We start from the raw sequence: 24,276 nt of genomic DNA on the forward strand, positions 1-24,276 counted from the left end.
CTAGTAGCAGAATAAGTGAAAGTTCTATTGAAAGACTCAAATTCTTCGCCATACGATAGGGATGTCAGGAAGTCCTGCCATTTGGTAAAAAATAAAGTAAAATGATCTTTTGACGTCTTTCAGTTGAAATCTGTGTTGATCTGGTCCTTGTGGAGGAGACTGATAAGCTCTCATTTGACTTGGGTGATGGAAGGACAGATCGGTGATATCCAGTTGGAAAGGATAGCCCTCCGAACTATCAACAGGCAAGTCAAGATCCAGGTGTAAGGAGGGGGGGGGCAGGCCTGTTGGACCACACCTGGAGTTGTTTGACCCAATGTCCGAATATTAGCAGTAGAGGGTCCTTGGGAAGTTGTAGAAGCGTGATTCCATTTATGAAGGATAGTACTTGGTCCCAAAATGAAGAAATCTAGGTGCACAACCAGAATCTGTGCTTTAGGTTGAGTCTTACAGCGTTGCATAATAAACAGTATTTCAATCTGCTTACAAGCATAGCCAACCATGGACAGGATGTGTGTAAAAGCCCGTACACACGATACGAAAAACGGAAGTAAAATTTAGTCCAATGAACGATCTGCCGATTTTCAAACCACATAATATGAGCTCAAAGCTAAACAACACTTTCACTTGTATCCAATTAGTCAGGCCTTTGTACTATATAGGTAAATTTCAAGAAAATTGTACAGAAAATTGTAAGAAAATTATATCATGTATGGCCAGCCTTAGTCAGATCCTTAATTGATGTGATTGGGATCCGACATTACAGAAAGATTACCCAAGCATTTCCTGAAGTTGTCTCAAAGTTGCCTTGAAGGGACATTGCTATAATCGTTTTATATGGACTATAGACTGAAGGACTTATGAATAAATGGTTGTGGAGCGAATCCTCTGAGTTTCCATTATTTCTTATGGGGAAATTCGCTTTGATAAATGAGTGTTTTGGATTATAAGCATGTTTCTGGAACGAATTATGCTCGCAATCCAAGGTTTTACTGTATATGAGTATTAAGTTATAACAATCATTATATGATGATCATTATGTTCAACAACAGTAGCTGTAAATAGCTGCCCAATGGCTAAAATTACTTTGGAAAATAACACATGCATTATAGCTGAGTGAATTTAGCTTACTCTGGTGTAAAGAAGAAACATATTGTTATACAGTACTTATAATTTCTTCAATTTGTAAACATTCAGTGCGTAGGTTTCTAAAGCAAAAGAAAAAAAAGTTATCCTAATGGCACAGTAGAGGACATAGGAGTATTCATAGACCCTGGGTTATAGGCTCGTATCTTCAGGTAATTGACACTGGTAAAGATTTTGAGACACTCCTCCTGGGTACCTCCCTTTTAACTCTACCTCACTCTGTGAGTCCTCAGTTTTTTGCTAGTGTCCTAATGTGATGAACCTCTTCTCTCTTATAGAGAAATCTCTGTTAGCTGAACAAATGTATTATTTTATCTTTGGATTCTTCAATCAGCTCTCCAATCACCTCTTGTCTTTTAATACCACAGTAGAGGCAGTGCATACAGATTGAACCAACCTCTGTTAAACCTTGAGAGCCCGCGTCATTGTGTGGCCTGTAATGCTGCTTAGAGCACTGCATCATGCATGGACACTCAAGGGCCAGGGACGTGTTTTCCCCCTTGTGATGTGAAAAATGTTAACCTACATACAAAGACGTTGTCTGGATGGGAGCACATGCTACTCTAAAACCTGGATATAGCTTTCATCATTGATGGTGCCTTTCCAGATGTGCAAGTTGCCCATTCCATACGCACGAATGCACCCCCATACCATCAGAGATGCAGGCTTTTGAACTGAGCGCTGATAACAAGCCTAAAGGTTCCTCTCCTCTTTAGTCCCTAGGACGTGGCGCCCACGGTTGCCAAAAAGAATGTCAAATTTCTATTTACAAAACAGTTTTCCACTTTGCAACAGACCATTTTAAATGAGTTTTGCCCCATAAGTATTAGGGGGGCTGAGTGGGGCCCCTATACACAGAAGGCTTTTTATCTTAGTGCATAGAATGTATTAAGTTAAAAAAACCTTCTGACTTTACAACTCCTTTAACCACTTGCCGACCAGCCGCTATATATGGCGGCAGGTCGGCAGGTTCCCGCAAATCGCCGTACCTGTACGGCGGTTCACGGGAGCGATTCTGGGGGGGGGGGTGCGCGCGCCCACTCACCAGCGGTAAGCCAATCCACAGGGCCGGGTACCCGTAATCCCTCCCTGTGAAGAGAGAATGGCGGTCTGCTGTTGTAAACCCAGCAGACCGTTGTTCTCTTTTAGGAATCAATAAAGAGCTCCTGTGTTCCTCCTGTTTAGGAACACAGGTCCCTGTGTTCATTTAGTAAATACATCCCCCACACAGTTAGAAAGCACCCCCTAGAGACACATTTAACCCTTTGATCATTCCTGGTGTTAACCCCTTCCCTGCCAGTGTCATTAGTACAGTAACAGTGCATATTTTTAGCACTGATTACTATAGTAATGTCACTGGTCCCCTCAAAAGTGTCAAAAATGTCAGTCAGGGGTCCGATCTGTCCGCCGCAATGTCGCAATCCCACTAAAAATCGCTGATCGCCGCCATTACTAGTGAAAAAAAAAAAAATTATATAAATCTTTCACCTAGTTTGTAGACGCGAAAACTTTTTGCGCAAACCAATCAAAATATACTTATTGGGGTTTTTTTTTTTTTTTGCCAAAAAATTTGTAGAAGAATACAAATTGCCCTAAAAGAATGAAAAAATTAGATTTTACTTTTTTTTGGGAATGTTATAAGTGAAAAAAATGGATTTTTGTAAGATCTTACCGTAAAATCCTTTTCTCTTAAGCTCATTGACAGACGTAGTCTTCTTGATTCTCAAGAGCTGGGTTATGTTGTCTCCGCAGGAGTAGGACTAGGCAGAAAGACAAAACGTTCTGGCTCCACCTTAGGGGCAGTCCCTGAGGGTATATCCTCCCTCTCTCTGCTACAGGGAATCAGTTCTGTTTAAAGCAGTACAGAGAATTTAACCCAACCCAACTCAATGATAGAGGGGCGGGTACTACGTCTGTCAATGAGCTTAAGAGAAAAGGATTTTACGGTAAGATCTTACAAAAATCCATTTTTCTCTATCGCTCATTGACAGACGTAGTCTTCTTGATTCTCAAGAGCTGGGACATCCAGAAGCAGTGCCACAAATGAGGGGTGGGATTGACAAAATCAAATCCAATCTAGAAGGCCCAACCGGTGCCAAACTAGAAGTTTTAAAGGCTCATTATAAACAAAGAATGAGACTAAAGAAAAAATTTTCCAACGGAAAAAAACCCTCGAGGTAGACCACTGGTCTCCTCAAATTGCGGCCTGCAAAACCTTGCGGCCAAATGAGGCATCAGACGATGCCATTACATCAACTTTATAATGTTTAGAAAAGGTATGCACCGACGACCAGGTAGCCGCCTTGCACACCTGGACCACTGACGCCTGATGGCGAAAGGCCCATGACGCACTAAGTGCCTGAGTGGAGTGCGCCTTAACAGGGAACGGGGGCTCCCGACCCTTAATAGAATAAGCCTGCACTACCGTCTGTCTGATCCATCTGGAAATGGTCGCGGCAGATGCAGGCAACCCCTTTTTGGGTCCATCTGGGATCACAAAAAGTGAATCCGTCTTGCGAAACGAGTCTGTCGTTTTCAAGTATACCCTGATCGCCCGGACCACATCCAAGGAGTGTAAAGCAAACTCCCGAGGATGACTGGGCTTAGGACACAGGGAAGGTAATACAATTTCTTCATTCAGATGAAATTCTGAAACCACTTTTGGTAGGAAGGATGGATTCGGACGAAGAACCACCTTATCTCTATGAACCACCAGATATGGTGAACGACAAGATAATGCGGCCAGTTCTGACACCCTGCGTGCAGAAGTAATAGCCACCAAGAAGGCCACCTTCTGGGACAACGTGGGTAGAGGAATCTCCCTAATATCTTCAAAGGGAGGTTTCTGAAGAACCGACAACACTAAATTAAGATCCCAGGGGGGTAACGGCGCGTGCACTGGCGGAGCCAGATGTCGCACCCCCTGGATGAAGTTCCGCACCAAGGAATGAGTAGCCAAAGGCTTCTGAAAGAAGATGGCTAATGCTGAGACCTGACCCTTGATAGTACTCAAGGCCAGTTTCTGCTCAACCCCTTGTTGCAAAAAAGCCAATATTCGACTAATCGAATAAGACCGAGGACGGAACCCCAAAGGTTCACACCATGCAATGTAGGACTTCCATGTGCGATGATAAATCTTTCTGGAAGTCGCTTTCCTTGCTTCAACTAGAGTAGGAATAACTGAAGCTGACAAACCTTTGTCCTTCAGCACCTGGGTCTCAATAGCCAGGCCGTTAAAGCCAGCGATCGTAAAGCAGGATGGAAGATCGGTCCCTGAGACAGTAGATCCTCCCTGAGAGGAAGTCTCCACGGGACGTCCGCCACCAGTCTGACCATGTCGGCGTACCAAGCTCGACGAGGCCAGTCCGGAGCTACCAGGATTACTGGGATTCCTTCCTCCTCTATCCTGCGAAGAAGTCTTGGCAGTAACGCGAGAGGAGGGAAGGCATATATTAGCTGGTATTGCCCCCACGGGGCGATCAGTGCGTCTGCGGTTTCTGCTAGAGGATCGCGGGAGCGAGCCACGAATCTCTGAACTTTCCTGTTGAATCGTGATGCCAACAGATCCACATCCGGGGTGCCCCACCGTAGGCACAACTGGTGGAAAACGTCTGGATGGAGGGACCATTCCCCCTGATCCAGGGTCTGACGGCTGAGATAATCTGCCTGCCAATTCTCCACCCCCGGAATGAACACCGCAGAGATTGCTGGAACAAATCGTTCCGCCCAGCGAAGAATGCAAGCCACTTCTTTGGCCGCTCGGACACTCTTGGTGCCCCCCTGGTGATTGACATAAGCCACGGCCGTGGCATTGTCCGACTGGATCCGAACCGGGCTGCCCTGGAGCTGCTCGGTCCAGTGAATCAGACAAAGTCTGATCGCTCTCAGCTAGACAGAAAAAAACTGATTCCCTGTAGCAGAGAGAGGGAGGATATACCCTCAGGGACTGCCCCTAAGGTGGAGCCAGAACGTTTTGTCTTTCTGCCTAGTCCTACTCCTGCGGAGACAACATAACCCAGCTCTTGAGAATCAAGAAGACTACGTCTGTCAATGAGCGATAGAGAAATATATATTTTTTTTTCTGAATTGTCACTCTTTTTCTGTTTATAGCGCAAAAAATAAAAATCACAGAGGTGATCAAATACTACCAAAATAAAGCTCTATTTGTGGGAAAAAAGGACATCAATCTTATTTGGGTACAGCGTCACTATGATATTGTCAGTTAAAGTAACGCAGTGCAGAATTGCAAAAAATGGCTTGGTCATTAAGGGGGGAAACCTTCCAGTCCAGAAGTGGTTAATCTCTCAGTGTAATACATTCCTGGTACATGATAACCAAAAGTGAGCAAAGTGTTAGAGTTTTTCTGTAGAAAACAGCCACAGCCTGAGTAAAAAAAGCCTGTCCCTTGCCAGCATGCTGTATAGAAGGATACTTGCTTTCTGTGTGGAAGCAGTGGTTTCTCAGCAGAGGTCTAGGCCCTCTGCTGAGTCAGGCTGATAGTTCTGCAAACAGCAAAACTCATGCCCCCTGATAAATGGAGAGCTATAGGTCTGACTTAGCTGGGGGGTGTGACGGACCACTGCAGAGAGGCTACTTCTTCAAACAATAGTATGGGTCCTTATTTGCACTGTAGAATGCTGCCAGGGTACAAGCTTGTCTTCTTTCTAAAGAAATTGAACTGTAAGACACTCTACACTTTTTATATTGCTGCCCCCAAATTTTATTTAGTTAAATTACATTTTTGAGAGTTCAGATGGGCTTTAACTACCTCCGGACTGCCCGCCGCCGATTTACTGCGGCAGGCTGGCCCTCCTGCATGAACCGACGTAGGTCTACGACAATCGCACGCCTGTAGCTAGGGGGCGAGCGCGCGCCGCCACCGGCGTGCTCCCGCCCCCACTCATCAGCGGGGACTCCAATGCACAGGACCGGCATCTCTGATTGCTGCCTGACTCCCGCGACCGCTGCCCGCTGAGAGAGAAGAACGGTCAGCTGTTGTAAACACAGCTGACCGTTCTCCTTGGAATGATTACAGAGTGGCTGTGATCCTTCTATATAGGAACACAGATCTCTGTGATAATTTCACAAGCCCCTCTCCCATACAGTTAGAAACACGCCCCTAGGTAAACATTTAACCCCTTGATCACTTACTGTATTAATCCCTTCCCTGCGAGTGTCATTATTACAGTAACAGTGCATATTTTTAGCACTGATTACTGTAGTATTGTCACTGGTTCCCCCAAAAGTGTCAAAAATGTCAGTTAGGGGTCCGATCTGTCTGCAGCAAAAAAATCGCAGATCGCCGCCAATACTAGTAAAAAAAACAAAAAAAACAATAAAAGTTACATAAATCTTTCCCGTAGTTGGTAAACGCGATAACTTTTTTGCAAAGCAATCAAAATACGATTATTGCGATTTTTTTTTTTTACCAAAAATATGTAGCAGAAAATAAATTGGCCTAAAATGTTAAGTGTCCATTCACACTACCAAGACTTGCCAGGCGACTTGTCAGCCTGACAAGTCGCAGTCCGTCGCAGTCCATGCAGTGCTACAAGACCCGTTCTAATAGTCGCTCCGACTTAGAAAAAGGGTCCTGTACTACTTCGGGGTGAAGTTAGAGCGACCGAGTGTGAACCAAGACTTAGAAATTTGAATTTTTACATTTTTTTTTGGAAATGTTATATAACAGAATGAAATTTATGAAAACTATTGGTTTTTTTTAGAACTGTTTTTGTTTATAGCGCAAAAAATAAAAATCGCACAGGTGATCAAATACCAACAAAAGAAAGCTCTATTTGTGGGAAAAAAAGGACATCAATTTTATTTGGGTACAGCGTCGCACGACTGCATAATTGTCCGTTAAAGTAATGCAGTAATCGCAAAATAGGGCCTGGTCAGGAAGGGGGCAAATCCTTCCGGTTTTAAAGTGGTTAAATTACATTTTTGAGAGTTCAGATGGGCTTTAAGCAAACATCATATATTATGTTTTACTTCCTACCCTCTGCTGATTTTTCCCACCAGTACATGATGAGGTCCTACAGGGTCCCCTTTATCTGATGAGCATGCATTGCTGTCACCCCATGACGTAGACAATGAGTGAAGCCAGCTGCAGTACAGTGACACTGAGCCCAGAGAAAATGCCTGTGCACTACATGAGATGTGCTGATAATACAGCTGAACCATGTACCGAGCGCTCGAGGAAATACATTTAGAAGTGAAGCTTTGAAGGAACACATCATGAGGGTCTCTGCAGCAAATAGGACATGAAAGGGGAAAGTAGGCGAAATTAAATAAACAGAAACACAAAGATATGAGTCGGGCCGAGGGGGATGTGAACTGGAAGGATGAATAGACTAAGCACTGTATAGATAAGAATTATATACAGGAAACATTTAAGAAGCAGAAGTTGTATTAATGAGATTATACAATTGTGAGAAAAACGCTGAACTTTTTGTAAATTTTATAAAAATCTGCATGAATGGCTTTTAAAATGTACAGATTATTTTGGTGCTGGTTGGTAAACTTTGTTAATAATTTGGAAGTTATATCATGTATATTGTATTTCATTTGTATTGTATTTTTGGATGAAAACTAATTAAATGAAAATCGTGCAATCTAGTATCATAGGAGAAAATGTTTTGTGTTTGTCCCTTTGGATAATTTCAGGGAAAAGCTGTGTACTAACGATCGGATTATTGTACAATTGCTTCAAAAGTTGTATTTTTCATCTGATTTTCTGATCGTGTGTGCGGGTCTTTAGTGTGGCATCACCTATAGCAGTCCCTATTCCTAAAAGACAAGCACGCCTAGCATTCTGCCCCCTTGAATGCCATGTTCATTGGCCAGGAAGTGCAGAAGGCTAAAGAAAGAAACAACAAAAGAGTTTCAGGAGGGCAGCTCTACGGCATTGCTGGCAATGGTGTCTCACAGGAACGCAGTCAGTCAGATAAGTGAGCTGCCACCTAGATAAAGGTAAGCCTGTGGATGTGGTGTATCTGGACTTTGCAAAGGCCTTTGACACCATTCCCCACAAACGCTTACTGTACAAACTAAGGAAGGTAGGTATGGACTATAGGGTGAGTACCTGGATAGAGAACTGGCTCCAGGGGAGAGTCCAGAGAGTGGTGATTAATTGGGCGGGTGTGAAAAGTGGGGTCCCCCAAGGTTCTGTCCTGGGACCAATCCTGTTTAATTTATTCATAAATGATCTAGAGGAGGGGATATCTAGTACAATCTCAGTATTTGTGGATAATACAGAGAGGAGGCGTTACCGTCATGTACGACCGCTCGGAGTCCGTGCTGCAGCCGGACACGAGCCTACCCTTAGGAAATTCTGTCACATTTTTCAACACGCCGATTTGAACTGCATAACTGTAAGTGTAATTTTTGCTCACATTAAACTGGTTTAGAAGATATTACACTATCGCGACTTTATTTCCTGCACCCCGCAACTGGAGGGTATTGGCCCTTGGGTCACTACCTCCCGGATACAGGTCCAGAGTGAAGGAACCATTAGTGGATATACTCGGAACCATAGCGCTTTCCAGTGGTTGACTGAAAAGGCACCCCGGTGTAGACTATACACGGAGGAAGTGGAAGGGGATTTTGAATCCATATTTCTGCGCTTTTTATCACTAAATCTGGTAAGGGACCATTTTGGGTGGTTCACGCGGAGTGTGTCAGCATCCACGTTTGCAGTGAAACTTATGTTAATTGTGCACACCTTATTTTTCCGTCTGGTAAGGAAGAATTTCACCTGGTGGTGGGCGTTGTTGCACTGAAGTCGAAGATATTTCTTTGCTGTTGAGCACCTATTTGTTTTATCATTATGGACACTTAAAGAGATATATACTGGACTTTCTTTGTACACCCCACTCACCTTCATCCAAATTGTTGTTTTCGCATCATTTTGGAAATCGTATTATTTGTTTTAGCGCACCTTTTGAATTTAACACATTATTTACACATATTCAGGCACTGAATACAGGTAGCGGCTTTAACCCATTGCTATCAGTGCACCCTCACCAACCCATCTCGATGATACTAAACTAGGCATGCCAATATCTTCTATGCAGGATGTGGAACCCTTACAAGCGGACCTGAACAAAATAATGGGGTGGGCAACTACATGGCAGATGAGGTTTAATGTTGAAAAATGTAAAGTAATGCACTTGGGCATCAGAAACACGAAAGCAAGCTACTCACTGGGGGGGAAACCTCTGGGTGAGTCTAGGATGGAAAAGGACCTGGGGGTACTGGTGGACAACAGGCTTGGCAGTGGCATGCAATGCCAAGTGGCTGCAAGCAAAGCCAACAAAATACTGGGATGTATAAAAAAAGGGGATTCACTCCAGAAGTAAAGAGATTATTCTCCTGCTCTACAAGACTCTGGTCCGGCCTCATCTGGAGTATGCTGTCCAGTTCTGGGCACCGGTCCTCAGGCAGGATGTGCTGGAACTGGAGAGAGTCCAGAGAAGGGCAACAAAAATAATTAGGGGAATGGAGGACATCAGCTATGAGGAAAGACTACAAGCACTGAACCTATTCTCTCTGAAGAAGAGACGATTGAGGGGGGATATGATATCAATGTACAAATACTGTACTGGTGATGATCCTAGCATAAGGAACAAACTTTTTAGAGAAAGGGAATACAATAAGACACGTGGCCACTCACTAAAATTAGAGGAAAAAGGTTTAACCTTAAAATACGTAGGGAGTTCTTCACTGTCAGAGCAGTAAGGATGTGGAATTCTCTTCCGCAAGCAGTCGTATCAGCAGGGAGCATTGATAGTTTCAAAAAACTATTAGATGAGCACCTTAAAGACCACAACATGGGGGGGGCGTGACCGGAAGCCGAGATAGCTGGACGCATTCTTGCAAGCTCCGTCTACCTGGCCGGCTAATCCACGGCCATCCACAGTTTTAATCCCCTGCTTCCATCTCTGCCATATACCAGATGACCATATAAATCCCCCTGCACAGGCTGCTGCAAAAATTTTTGTTCTGGGGGCTACGGATCCGGAGTTTGATTTCGGGGCCTACTCCTGCACTGAAGCCGCGGTCTTTCCTAGCGGGCGCCGCGGCCCACGGCCCGCCGCCCGGCGATCCGACCGCTACTGGAGCCCTCACGGACCCACCGCTCCCCCTCTGCAGGCATCCTTTACCTGTTTGAGCCCCCAAGGCACGCCATCCATCTCCTGGCACACTAAATTTGGCCGCTGAAGGGCGCCCGAAATCGCGGCCTAGACGCCTTAGAAGCCACGGCCTTGCCTGCAGCTGTGCCCTCCACATCAAGAGCTGGGTAAGCACTCGCCTCTGCTTCTTTTACTCCACATCTCCGTGCTGCCTAGTGTCTCTATTTGGTCTGTGGCCCTCACACTCTCTCCTGCCTGCTACGGTGGCTGTTTACAGTCTCACCAACTACTCAATCACACAGCCTGCATCATACCTACCCAACCAGGGATGAGACTTTTCATTAGCAATGAACGGCCGTAATTAATGTGGGCTCTGGCGGCACCCCGATGAACTGACCCCCTGGCACTGCAATGCCTTCTCAAACACCCACCTTACGCTCCATGACAGGCAAACGATCCGGGAAGGGATCCTCATCCAAATTGCACGGCTCTGGGTCCATAAAACGTTTTTTATCTACGGGAGGTTCAAGCACTCACACACGAAGAGGCAGAGCTGAGGCCTCGGTGTCAGGCGCGGTATCTTCTATCCGTTCCGCGTCCCCACGGGATCGTTCTCCCGCTTCCTCCTACTGCTCTGACCCACTCGATGAGATGCACTCGCCGGCAGCCTCTGACATGTCTTCCCTTTTACATGGTTTGAAACAAGAAATAGGGGGCATGTTTCGCAACTTGGAGAAGTCGCTTAAAAAGGAGATCACCGCTGTCCGCGCGGATATGTCCCAAATACTTTGCAGATTGGAAGAAACGGAAAGGAGGCAAGATTCCCAAGACGACTCCATTAGAGAATTGCAGGACAAGGTCACGCAATTAGCGGTGGCTCACCGGGCCGCTCTATACAAAATGGAGGACTTAGAGAACCGCAACCGGCCGAATAATGTGCGTATCCGTGGACTCCCTGAAGCTACCAGGGATGATGACCTTGAAGCATCTGTAAGGGGCATATTTAACTCCATCCTGGGGAGGGCTCCCACCGACCCTCTACGCTTTGACCGCACACATAGAGCCCTTAGGCCTCGTAACCTGTCCTCTAAGCTGCCTCGAGATGTCATCTGTCGCCTGCACTACTTTGAAGACAAAAATGCTATCATGACCAAATTACGTGGCACTCAAGTAGTTGACTTTTGCGGGGCTTCCCTTAACATCTTTCCTGACCTCTCCAAGGAGACTTTGGAACGACGCCGTGCACTAAAACCGCTTCTGGAACAACTAAGGGTCAATGGCTTCACTTATCGCTGGGGCTTTCCAGCTTGTCTAATTGCCACTAAAAATGGTCATTCCACTACCCTCCGCTTTCCGGAAGACCTTCCAGCCTTCCTCCAAGATGTTGGCCTCCCACCCTTGGATCTCCCGGGTTGGCATGATTGCATTCCCATTTTCACCTTCAAACCAGGTGCCTCCTGGAGTAAAACGCCCTCCAAGAAAATGCGCACCTCCGCGCCATCTTCTGCTCGCAAATCGGGGATGACCCCGATGAGAAATCCCTTTCTCTTTGCCTGCTGATATGATACCCTTTCTCGTGTTCATTCATGTTTTCTACTTCCAGGTGCTTTAATTTGTTGTTTTTACCATGCATGTTTTTCTTGTTTCAAATTTTCATGTTGGGTTTATAACTGTCTCCTCTGCCAGGGGGAGCTTAGCGTATCTCATGGTTATTTGCTGTTCTCTTTTACACATTGTCATTTACAATTCGGCTTATGGGGGTGCCGCCGTCGGCTCCCTTCTGAGCGTCTCTACGGGATGTTGTTGCGTCCGGTCGATACGCTCCCCTCTCTCCTTTTGGGGGTGGGGGTTCCCAGATCTGGGGCTCAGTCTCGCGGGACTCGTTCTCCTGCTCGACACCCTGTTTCTGGGTTCGCCCATCCCCCCAGGGACCACTGCAGTTTACTGCGTGCCGATACATGGTGTCCCATTGGACGTTGTTTCTGCATTGATTCTATGTTTTCTATGTTTTCCCTTCTTCTCTTGCTGCTGTTTCTTCTCTTTTCTTCTTCTGCCTCTTCTCCTCCTCCACTCCCTTCCCCTTTTTACCTCCCTTCCATTAGGCCCGGGTTCTCAGTGTTCGTGGGAGGGGTGTTCTTGAATACCTAATGGCGACTATAAAAGTCTTGTCTTATAATGTTAGAGGCTTAAACACGGCATATAAACGCCATCAAGTACTCCGGGAACTACGACGTGAATTTTGTTCTATCGCATTCCTTCAAGAAACATATCTCTCTCATTCTACTCACGTCAAACTATTTTCCCCACAGTACCCGACCTGGTACTACGCACTTTCACCCTCTAACAGGGCTAAAGGTGTCGCTATTGGGTTTCGTAAGGACACCCCTTTCAAACTTGATACTATGCTTGCAGATCATAATGGTCGTTACCTTTTTTTAAGGGGCTCAATAGGAAACACCCGCTGTACTCTGGCTAATATTTATGCACCAAATCAAGCCCAGTCCATGTTCCTACATGATACGCTTTCTGAGCTGGCGAAGCTTGCCGAAGGTCTCCTGGTTGTTGCTGGTGACATTAACATGGTCCTTGACCCTGTTCTTGACACTTCAAAGGGCCGTTCGAATGTCCCGTTTAAACAGATCGCGCGGATTAAAAAGTTGTTACATTCTCTTCAACTAGTTGACGTCTGGCGAATCCTGCACCCTAGGGAGGCTGATTTTTCCCACTTTTCCAAAACCCATGGCTGTTACTCTAGGATTGACAACATTTTCCTGAGTCACTTTCACTTACCCCTTTTGAGATCCGCCTCCATTGGCTGTGCCTCCATTTCGGATCATGCTCCTGTCATGACCACCCTGCTCCTTCCTTCCCTCCCACCCCGCTCCACTAATTGGAAGCTGAACGACTCGCTTCTCTCCGACCCCGCAGATGCGGCTCTCTTATCCTCTGCACTTAGCCAGTATTTTCTGGAAAATGACACTGAGCACGCATCTCCATCCTTAGTATGGGAAGCCCACAAGGCTACTATAAGGGGCCGGTTGATGGAGCTGGGGGCGAGGAGGAAGCGTGAGCAGGGCCAATTGATCGCTGAGCAGCTTGCCTTGGTGGCGGATCTGGAAAAGTCGCACAAACTATCATTGCATATATCCCACCTTCAGGCCTTAACAAAAGCTAGGGAATCCCTGCGATCCTTGCTTGACAAAGCTACCAAGCGCAGATTTCATTTTTTAGCCCATAAACGTTACGAATGGGGTGACAAACCCGGCAGAATGCTTGCCAGGTCTCTTAGAGCCCAAAAGTCCGCAGCTTTTATCCAGAAGGTGAAGCTTCCCTCTGGCCTTATGGTCCATTCCTCCCCTGATATAGCCAAGGCCTTTAGGGATTTTTATGGCAAGCTTTACCATGTAGAAGGTGATCTCTGTAATCTCCCTTTAACTGAAAAACGCAAACGTATTTGGGCTTACCTCAAAAAGGCTAATCTACCAACCCTTTCCAAACGCTCCCTGCAGAAATTAGAAGACGATTTTTCCGTTGAGGAGTTCCAACTGGCACTAAAATCCACCCAAGTCGGTAAGGCACCTGGCCCTGATGGCTTCACGGTTGCATATTTCAAGAAGTTTGCTGATGTCCTACTCCCTCACTTGACCTCATATGCCAACTCCATTTCTAAATCCTCGGGTTTTCGTCCAGAATCGTTAGCTGCCCACATTTCGGTCCTACCGAAGCCGGGCAAAGACCCCACGGACTGTGGCAGTTACCGCCCTATATCCCTCCTGAACGTGGATCTTAAATTATACTCTAAGGTATTAGCTAACAGACTCCTGCCCTTGATCCCCTCCTGGATCTCAGCTGATCAGACTGGTTTTATCCCCGGTAGAGAGGCGAGGGACAATTCTCTTTGCGCTCTCTCTCTAATCCACTTTGTCCGCACTGAGTCCCAGCCTACCCTGTTCCTTTCCACTGACACTGAAAAAGCATTCGACAGGGTGGACTGGGACTATTTGTTGACTACCCTTCGTTTTTTTGGCCTTGGCCCCAAAGCTATACAACATATTGCGGCTTTATATTCCCAACCAACGGCACAAGTGCGGGTTAACGGCCTCCTTAGTACCCCCTTCCCCCTTCATAATGGCACGCGACAGGGGTGTCCTTTATCCCCCCTTTTGTTTGCCATTTCCCTAGAGCCCTTTTTATCCACTATTAGACATTCCAATGATATACATGGTGTCACTGTGAACCGCCAGACGCATAAATACGCAGCTTATGCGGATGACATCCTTTTTTTCATACAACAACCTCGTATCTCTTTACCTGTACTCTTACGAGCCTTCGCTGACTTCCGCCACCTCTCAAACTTCAAGATCAACATATCTAAATCTGAAATATTAAACATTAATCTCCCCCATACTGAGGTCTCCGCTCTGTCCCCACATTTCCCATTTCAATGGTGTCCGGACAAATTGAAATACCTAGGTATTTACCTAACCCCCCGCTTGGATAATTTGTTTCGTCACAACTTCATACCCTTATTGAATACGATCAAATCAGATCTTCGGAAGTGGTCCTCTTTCCACCATTCATGGTTGGGCAAGACCAACATAGTTAAGATGAACATTTTACCTCGTATTTTATTTTTCTTTCAAATGTTACCGCTGGGTGTTCCTGTTGGGCTTTTTACCATTTTGCAGTCTTTGATTGCAAAATGGTAAGCGTTGTGGGGGACTTGCTCTCCCTAGTATCAGGGATTATTTCCGGGCGGTCTCACTAACCCGTGTGGCTGACTGGAGGTACTCTAAGTGTTCTAAATTATGGGTACAGCTGGAATACGATCTATGTGACAGTGACTTGTCTGCAGTACCGTGGATTCCAAGGTCCGCCAGGGCCCTCTCCCCATCCACCTCTCCCCTGACCCTGTCAACCTTGTCTGTCTGGGACTCCATACATACGAAGTTTTCTTGGACCTACAACTCTCCTTTGATGCCTCTGTTGAATCACAACCACTTCATGCCAGGCAAATTGGATGCTGGATTTAGAAACTGGTCTCCTGCGACTCCCCTCTTGTTGTCCCATGTAATCTACTCCGATACTGTGAAGCCGCTTAACCACATTTTGGGCTCTAGCCCCGCAGCGGACATGGACCACTGGAGACATAGGCAGTTATCCGGGTTCATAGCTGCCCTTCCACGTCCACTGCGGGACTCCAAGGATTTGAACCCTATTGAGGCAATATTGGCCCCTAGGGACCCCCCCCTTCACTCCACCTCGCAGTTTTACAAGGCACTTATCTCATTACAAGGTCAACCCTACCCGAATTTCTTACACAAGTGGGAACTGGATATTGGATCTCAAATTTCTGATAACCGGAAGGACAAAATTCTTGCTTTGGCTCACATCACCTCTCTCTCCACCAAGGTGGCGGAATCCAACTACAAGTTATTGTCCCGTTGGTACTATACCCCGCAGAAAATGCACATTATCTCTCCGGCCATCTCCCCGTTATGTTGGAGGGGATGCGGAGATGCTGCATCGCACGCACACATCTGGTGGCACTGTTCAATAATACAACCGTTCTGGTCGGAAGTACTTAGGCTTATACATGTGATCACGGAAGTTACGATCCCATCAGATCCTTGGGTTGTCCTGCTGCATGGAACTAACATGCCGCTCTCTAAGTACAAAAGATCAATGATCCCTCATATGCTTAATGCGGCCAAAGCCCTGATCCCCGCCCTCTGGGGCTCACCGACCATTCCCACGATACGTCACTGGCTACGGAAAATTGATACGACTTACCAATTAGAGGAACTTACTTTCATAGCCCGTGACAAACTGGACCGTTTTCATTCTGCCTGGCAACCTTGGTCTACTTTTAAAAGCACCTCTTCCTATGTGGCCCTAATCGCTGAAGACACCCCCCTTGGTTCATCACCTTCTAATGTAATCATATCTGATTGAAACTTTTATTAATCGGTACATAAGTTACCCGTGGCCTACTTCCCCCCCCCCCCCCTTTTATCCCCCCCCTTTTTTTTTTTTTTTTCCTTTTCCTGCTGCTTTCTCCTCTTCTTTCCCTCTCTTTTCTGCTTTTTTTGTATCCTTTCACTTTCATATAGACGCTCTCTGACATTGGTTTTTTGATGCATGATATAGTTCTATCATTATGTTTCCTCAGACTTTACATGACTAGGTGTGCTTGACGCGCACTGAGATGTTCACGCACTCGTTGATACTGTTCCATGGCTATTTGCCGTATTTAACGTCGGATTGTATGGTCTATGTACTGTTTTTCTTTGTCTTTTTGAAAAATTCTCAATAAACAGAAATTAAACAAAAAAAAAAAGACCACAACATACAGGGGTATACAATGTACGGTTAACAGCAAACACACACACACTTAATAGGTTGAACTGGATGGATTGGTGTCTTTTTTCAACCTCACAAACTATGTAACTATGTAAGATGTGGAGAGGGGTCAGTGCAGGCACTGGAAGAGACATGATCAGCAAATAGGCAAAGGATTGGTCCAGGCACCAGGCAGAAACGTGGTCAAACAACAGGCCAGGGTTAATACAGGTAGCAGGCAGAGGCAACACTGCACTGGTGTGGCAATGGTCAAGAACACTACTGCTGGCTGCACTGGTCTGGTGACAGTGGGACTTGTGTAGCACCAATCAGGAACACTGTTGCTGTGTTACACTGCTCTGGTGACAGTGGGACTAGTGTGGCAGCAATCAGAAACACTTCTTCTGATTTTCACTGGTCTGGTGACACTGGGACTGGTGTGGCAACAATCAGAGACACCATTGCTGGCTTACACTTGTGTGATGACACTGCGACTTGTGTGGCAGTGATAAGGAATACAGTTGCTGGCATACAATAATCTGGTGACACTGGGACTGGTGTGGTGGTGGTCAGGAAAACTGTTTCTTGCTGCACTGGTCAGGTGTGGTGGTAATCAGGAGCACTGATTCTAGCTACACTGGTCTGACAACACTGTGGATGATGTAGTGGTGATTGAAGAACTGTGACTGGCTGCCTTATTAGAGCTCAGGGGAGGCTAGAGGGGGATGCTGCAGCTTATCAGATCTGAGTGTGTAGCTAATGATTCTTCTATTCAGCTACACACAGATCAGTCAGTGCAGCTATCCCGCACAGTACACAGAGCACCATATGTCCCGGTCCAAGTGTCCCATCAACATCTGTCCAAGTGTTCCATTAACACCTGCACTGCTGTTACATCAACATCTGTAGCAGTGTCACCTCAACATCTGTCACAGTGTACTAGTGTCACATCAACATCTGTCACAGTGTACTAGTGTCACATCAACATCTGTCATAGTGCACCAATGCACAAAAACATCCATTTGTGTGCATTATAACATCAACATTTGTCAGTGTCTCATTGCAACACCAACATCTGTCAGTGTCCCTAGTTGACAGTCAACATCTGTCACAGTGTACATGTGCACAAAAACATCTGTCAATAAAATAAGATAAATCAATATAAAATTGAAAGCACCTGTCCCCCCAAGCTCTTGTGCAAAGGCAAACGCAGGCTTTGGTCCCGTATGCATACATAAACGATTGAACCACACATAGCTCTAAACTGGTAACCTGTAAAGGCTATTAAAGTGTTGCCTATGGAGATTTTTTAATGGCAAAGTTTGGCGCCATTTCACAAGCATTTGAAATTTTAAAGTGTGACATGTTTGGTATCTATTTACTAGGCGCAACACAATGTTTTATATTTTACAAAAACAATTGGGTATTATAGATATATATATATATATATATATATATATATATATCTATAATACCCAATTTTAGGTATATATATATATATATATATATATAATGATCCCTGATGATGTCAGACGCTTTGTTGATGAAACGCGTTGGATCCTGAGGTATGTCCTTTCATCACATCCGGTCATTGGAACGCAAACCGGAAACCGGAAGCCGGAACGCCGTGTCCACGTATCTGAGCTGGCATTTGTTATACACATTGAATACTACACTATGAGCCTCCCTGCATCTTTTACCATCTACATGCTGTGATCACTTCCACCAATGATTCGTATGAGTGGCCAATAGGAGAATCGATTTAGAGCCCCCACTGCGCTCTATACAGAGGGACAGAGCGGAGCCTCCCCTGAGAATTACCCCCACTCCAGAGTAGGTCCCCTGATGAACCATACCAGATAGAGGGATTTCTGAGAATACCCACAGGAACCAGTTACTTATGCTAGACCCCAAGGGATCATCTGGTAAGTGGGCTGTATTTATGGTGAAGGATAATTCCACACCAGATTCCCCACTGGAGCCTTTATCGAGCACAATCAGCACCTTATGAAATTTCTCAGAATATTGGCACTGTGAAATCACTTTATTGGACTTTATACATTTTGATAATTGTTTGCACAAAGTATCTAATTTTGCACATAATAATTAATGTTCATACCCACGTTGTGCACAGTCACTTTATTTTATATAGAAGCACAATTGGTGTTTTATATATAGATTATATATGTTGTGCACAGTCACTTTATCAGTTTAAGCACAATTGGTGTTTATATATTTACTGATTTATTTACATGGTTTTATACATATTTATGTTTTATATATAAGGGGGTTATTTTACCACTAATTATGAGCGCTGTCTAATATTGTTCTTATAATTATATTGTGTTTGTGTGCATTAAAATTCATTAAAATGTATTTTTGCTTTAGTGTGTAAAATTGTGCTCGAAAAAACGCTACGCAAATAGGGTTTGACATAAGAAATTGTAAAACCCCCTATTTTATTCTCTGGGGTCTCTGCTAAAAAAAAAAAATATATAATGTTTGGGGGTTCTAAGTAATTTTCTAGCAAAAATACAGATTTTTACTTGTAGTCAAATAGTGTCAGAAGAAGGCTTCTTAAAGTGGATATTACCTAAAGGTGCTCCTAGGCTGTGGAAGAGTCTCACACATGTAGTATCGCCACATTCAGGATGAATAGCTGAATGTGTTTTGGAGTGTAGTCGCAAGTATGTCTATGCCGTATGTGAGAAATAACAAAAGAATTGTTGAAAACAATTACAACTTCAAAAAAAAAAAAAAAACTCACCATGCCTGGTACTAAATACCTGGGACTGTCTACTTTCCAAAAAGGGGTAAATTGGGGAATATTTGTATTGTCCAGACATGTTAGGGCCTCAAGAAATGAGATGAAAGGTACCATAACTTGTAGACCTTATAACTTTCACACAGACCAAATATTATGCACTGATTTGGGTTATTTTTACCAAAGAAATGTAGCAGTATAAATTTTAGTCAAAATTTATAAAGAAAAAATCACGTATTTGCTAAATTTTATAACAAACACAAAGAAAAACATGTTTTTTTTTTTTCAAAATGTTCAGTTTTTATTGTTTATAGTGCAAAAAATAAAAAATAAAAAAGCCAGTGATGATTATATACCACCAAAAGAAAGCTCTATTTGTGTGAAAAAAAAATGATAAAAATGTCATATGGGTACAGTGCTGTAAGACTAAGTTATTGTCATTCAAAGTACTAGAGCACTGAAAGCTGAAAATGTGCCCAGACGGGAAGTTGGGGGGGAGTATACAGTACTAAGGTGGTTAAGAACACTGTGAGTGGGTGGCGGTGATAATGGACACTGGCTGACCTTGTCCTCTCGGTGACATTTTTTTTCAATGATTGAGAAAATGCAAAGTGTTCTCAAAATGGTGCCTGTGTCAAACAAATTACCTTATGTGTTCCGTAACCATCAGGGCAGCCACTCGGTACAGGACCTGGAAGCTAGTGGAGATCACTGAAGTAGCGGTGTCTACATCCTTGTTTTTCTGTTTCCAGGTATGGTATGTTCATAGTTTCATTGGGCCAAGCTTGACCAATGTAACTATGTGAAGATATCCATTACTGGAATTGAGCTTTAATTATAAAGGTGAACAACAAAATTTAAAAGTTTTTTGTTTTTCAATTTTAGGAAGGAAATTATGTTAAAAAATAACTCTTCGTATGATTCTACGATTTGTTCCTTTGGGAATTCAGGAATCTGTGCTTTTTATTCTTTGGCTGACACAAAATTGATATTATAGCAAGCAAATGAAAAAAATTAAGAGAGCCGTCACACCATTTAGAACCCTTCTATGCATAATTAAATATTTTGGAGATGAATCATACAGCCGATATAACCTTTGTTACTTTGCCAGAAAGGATTAGTCTTCGCAGAGTGGCTAATGGCCACTAGTGAGGATGCATCTGGAGAAACTGTAACGTGGAACATTATGGTCTGAGGTTTCACATGAGAAAAGGCCCAGAAGGAGAAAATTATTCAGTACGCAGTTGTATGACATGATGTAGGGTGAAATTGTCTGGAAAGGTCAACAATTCATTTCAGTTCTCAACCAAAGGTAAAAATTCTGCCAGATGAAATGGCTTAGTCTATTCCCAGCAGGCTAATATAGGTAAATGTATTGAACAACAGGATTTATGAATTGAATATAATTGTAGTGGATTTGAAAAACCTAAATGAAATGAAGTAGTATAGCATTGCCTGAAAGCATCACGTACCTGGTGGAAACTGAAATGTTGTGGGGGCTTCTCTTGCACCTCCTGCCCAATATTCCTGAAGGTGGAGACAGAGAGTGTGAAGGCACAGAGTGGCACACGTAGCTGGCTGACAAAATCAGGACACAGAAACAGCATGATACCAGGGCAGAAAGAAGCAGAGGAAACCAGAGCGCAGCCAGGCAAAGCAGTACGGAATCAAGGGGGCAAATACAAGTCCAAAATCAGGCCGAGGTCAAAAGTAACCTGATGAGTGTGTGGAGCAGACCCTACCTTTCTTCACTTTGCTACAATCCCAATTCTTGTATTTGAAAATATTCTCTCTCCCAGTTTGGTCCAATACATACAGTGCCTTGCGAAAGTATTCGGCCCCCTTGAACTTTTTGACCTTTTGCCACATTTCAGGCTTCAAACCTAAAGATATAAAACTGTAATTTTTTTGTGAAGAATCAACAACAAGTGGGACACAATCATGAAGTGGAACGAAATTTTTTGGATATTTCAAACTTTGTTAACAAATAAAAAAACTGAAAAATTGGGCGTGCAAAATTATTCAGCCCCTTTACTTTCAGTGCAGCAAACTCTCTCCAGAAGTTCAGTGAGGATCTCTGAATGATCCAATGTTGACATAAATGACTAATGATAATAAATAGAATCCACCTGTGTGTAATCAAGTCTCCGTATAAATGCACCTGCACTGTGATAGTCTCAGAGGTCCATTTAAAGCGCAGAGAGCATCATGAAGAACAAGGAACACACCAGGCAGGTCTGAGATACTGTTGTGGAGAAGTTTAAAGCCGGATTTGGATACAAAAAGATTTCCCAAGCTTTAAACATCCCAAGGAGCACTGTGCAAGCGATAATATTGAAATGGAAGGAGTATCAGACCACTGGAAATCTACGAAGACCTGGCTGTCCCTCTAAACTTTCAGCTCATACAAGGAGAAGACTGATCAGAGATGCAGCCAAGAGGCCCATGATCACTCTGGATGAACTGCAGAGATCTACAGCTGAGGTGGGAGACTCTGTCCATAGGACAACAATCAGTCGTATACTGCACAAATCTGGCCTTTATGGAAGAGTGGCAAGAAGAAAGCCATTTCTTAACCACTTAAGCCCCGGAAGATTTTACCCCCTTCCTGACCAGGGTTTTTTTGCGATTTTTTACTGCGTGACTTTAACGGACAATTGTGCGACGCTGTACCTAAACAAATTTGACGTCCTTTTTTTCCCACAAACAGAGCTTTCTTTTGGTGGTATTTGATCACCTGTGCGATTTTTTGATCATGCGCTATAAACAAAAAAAGAGCGTCAATTTTGCAAAAATAACAATATTTTTCACATTTTCTTATATGAAATTCCAAAAAAAAAAAGTAAAAATCGAAATTTTTTAACATTTTCGGCCAATTTGTTTTATGCTACATATGTTTGGTAAAAAAAATTGCAAAAATCGTATTTTGATTGGTTATGCGTTTTTTTTTTTTTGCGGTACTGCGACATTGCGGCGGACAGATCGGACCCTTTACTGACATTTTTGACACTTTTGGGGTTACCAGTGACATTACTGCAGTAATCAGTGCTATACATATGCACTGTTACTGTAAAAATGACACTGGCAGGGAAGGGGTTAACTGTATTGGAGAGGGAGGGGTTAAGTGTGTCCTAGGGGCGTGTTTCTAACTGTGATGGGACATGGCTACTACTGTAAAAACAGAGATCAACCGTCCTACATAGTACAACTGTCTGATCTCCATTTTTACACAGGGGAGAATGACAGGCGGCTTGTTTACATTAGCTCCCTTCTCCCTTTCTCCCTTCCCGGCGAACGATCGCGAGTGACCGGCGGACATCGGGTCCGCCGGTCACACGCACTGACTTCTTAGGGAACGAGCTGGGGCGGGCCCGCGCCTCAGCGGGCGCGTGCTCGCCCGCTATTGGCTCACAAGCCGGTGACAGGCTAGTGACGTATATATACGTCACTTTGCCTGGCCAGGGCTGACCGCCGCAGTATATGTACTTGCGGCGGTCGACAAGTGGTTAAAGATATCCATAAAAAGTGTTGTTTAAAGTTTGCCACAAGCCACCTGGGAGACACACCAAACATGTGGAAGAAGGTGCTCTGGTCAGATGAAACCAAAATCAAACTTTTTGGCAACAATGTAAAACGTTATGTTTGGCGTAAAAGCAACACAGCTCATCACCCTGAACACACCATCCCCACTGTCAAACATGGTGGTGGCAGCATCATGGTTTGGGCCTGCTTTTCTTCAGCAGGGACAGGGAAGATGGTTAAAATTGATGGGAAGATGGATGGAGCCAAATACAGGACCATTCTGGAAGAAAACCTGATGGAGTCTGCAAAAGACCTGAGACTGAGATTTGTCTTCCAAAAGACAATGATCCAAAACATAAAGCAAAATCTACAATGGAATGGTTCACAAATAAACATATCCAGGTGTTAGAATGGCCAAGTCAAAGTCCAGACCTGAATCCAATCAAGAATCTGTGGAAAGAACTGAAAACTGCTGTTCACAAACACTCTCCATCCAACTTCACTGAGCTCGAGCTGTTTTGCAAGGAGGAATGGGCAAAAATTTCAGTCTCTCGATGTGCAAAACTGATAGAGACATACCCCAAGCGACTTACAGCTGTAATCGCAGCAAAAGGTGGCGCTACAAAGTATTAACTTAAGGGGGCTGAATAATTTTGCACGCCCAATTTTTCAGTTTTTTATTTGTTAAAAAAGTTTGAAATATCCAATAAATTTCGTTCCACTTCATGATTGTGTCCCACTTGTTGTTGATTCTTCACAAAAAATTACAGTTTTATATCTTTATGTTTGAAGCCTGAAATGTGGCAAAAGGTCACAAAGTTCAAGGGGGCCGAATACTTTCGCAAGGCACTGTAGTTGGCTTTGCTTCATCTCACTGATCTGGTACTCTATCTGTCCGTTTACTGTTGGCTCCTGGGTTGCCTATCCTCAAACTGCCCCAACCTATTACATGTGCCAGTCTGGTAATGACTTTGGCCGTCCCTTGTCTGGCTCCTGTGTGCAAACAATCACATTATTAAGACTCAGTCTTATGCTGAATAAAACCTAGGTACACCAGAGTACAGATGGGTCATATAAAGCTTCCTTGAAAGGTGGCTTTGTGTTATTACAGAGGCCATACCCTAAAATCTCTTTCTCTCTCTCTATCTGGATCTGTCCAACTAATAACTATCTTTAACCACTTGCCGACCGCCCACCGCAGTTTTACTGCGGCAGGCTGGCTCGGTTGCGTGAATCGACTTAGGGGTAAGTCGGTCGCGGGATTGGTGCTGGGGGGCGAGCGCGCGACACCGACGGGCAGCGGGGACGCTGATCCATGGGACCAGAGACCGCGATTGCTGCCGGGCACCAGCGATTGCTCCCCGCTGA

The sequence above is a fragment of the Pelophylax lessonae genome (genome assembly GCF_965119305.1).
Source record: "Pelophylax lessonae genome assembly, chromosome: 5".
Lineage (NCBI taxonomy): Eukaryota > Metazoa > Chordata > Amphibia > Anura > Ranidae > Pelophylax > Pelophylax lessonae.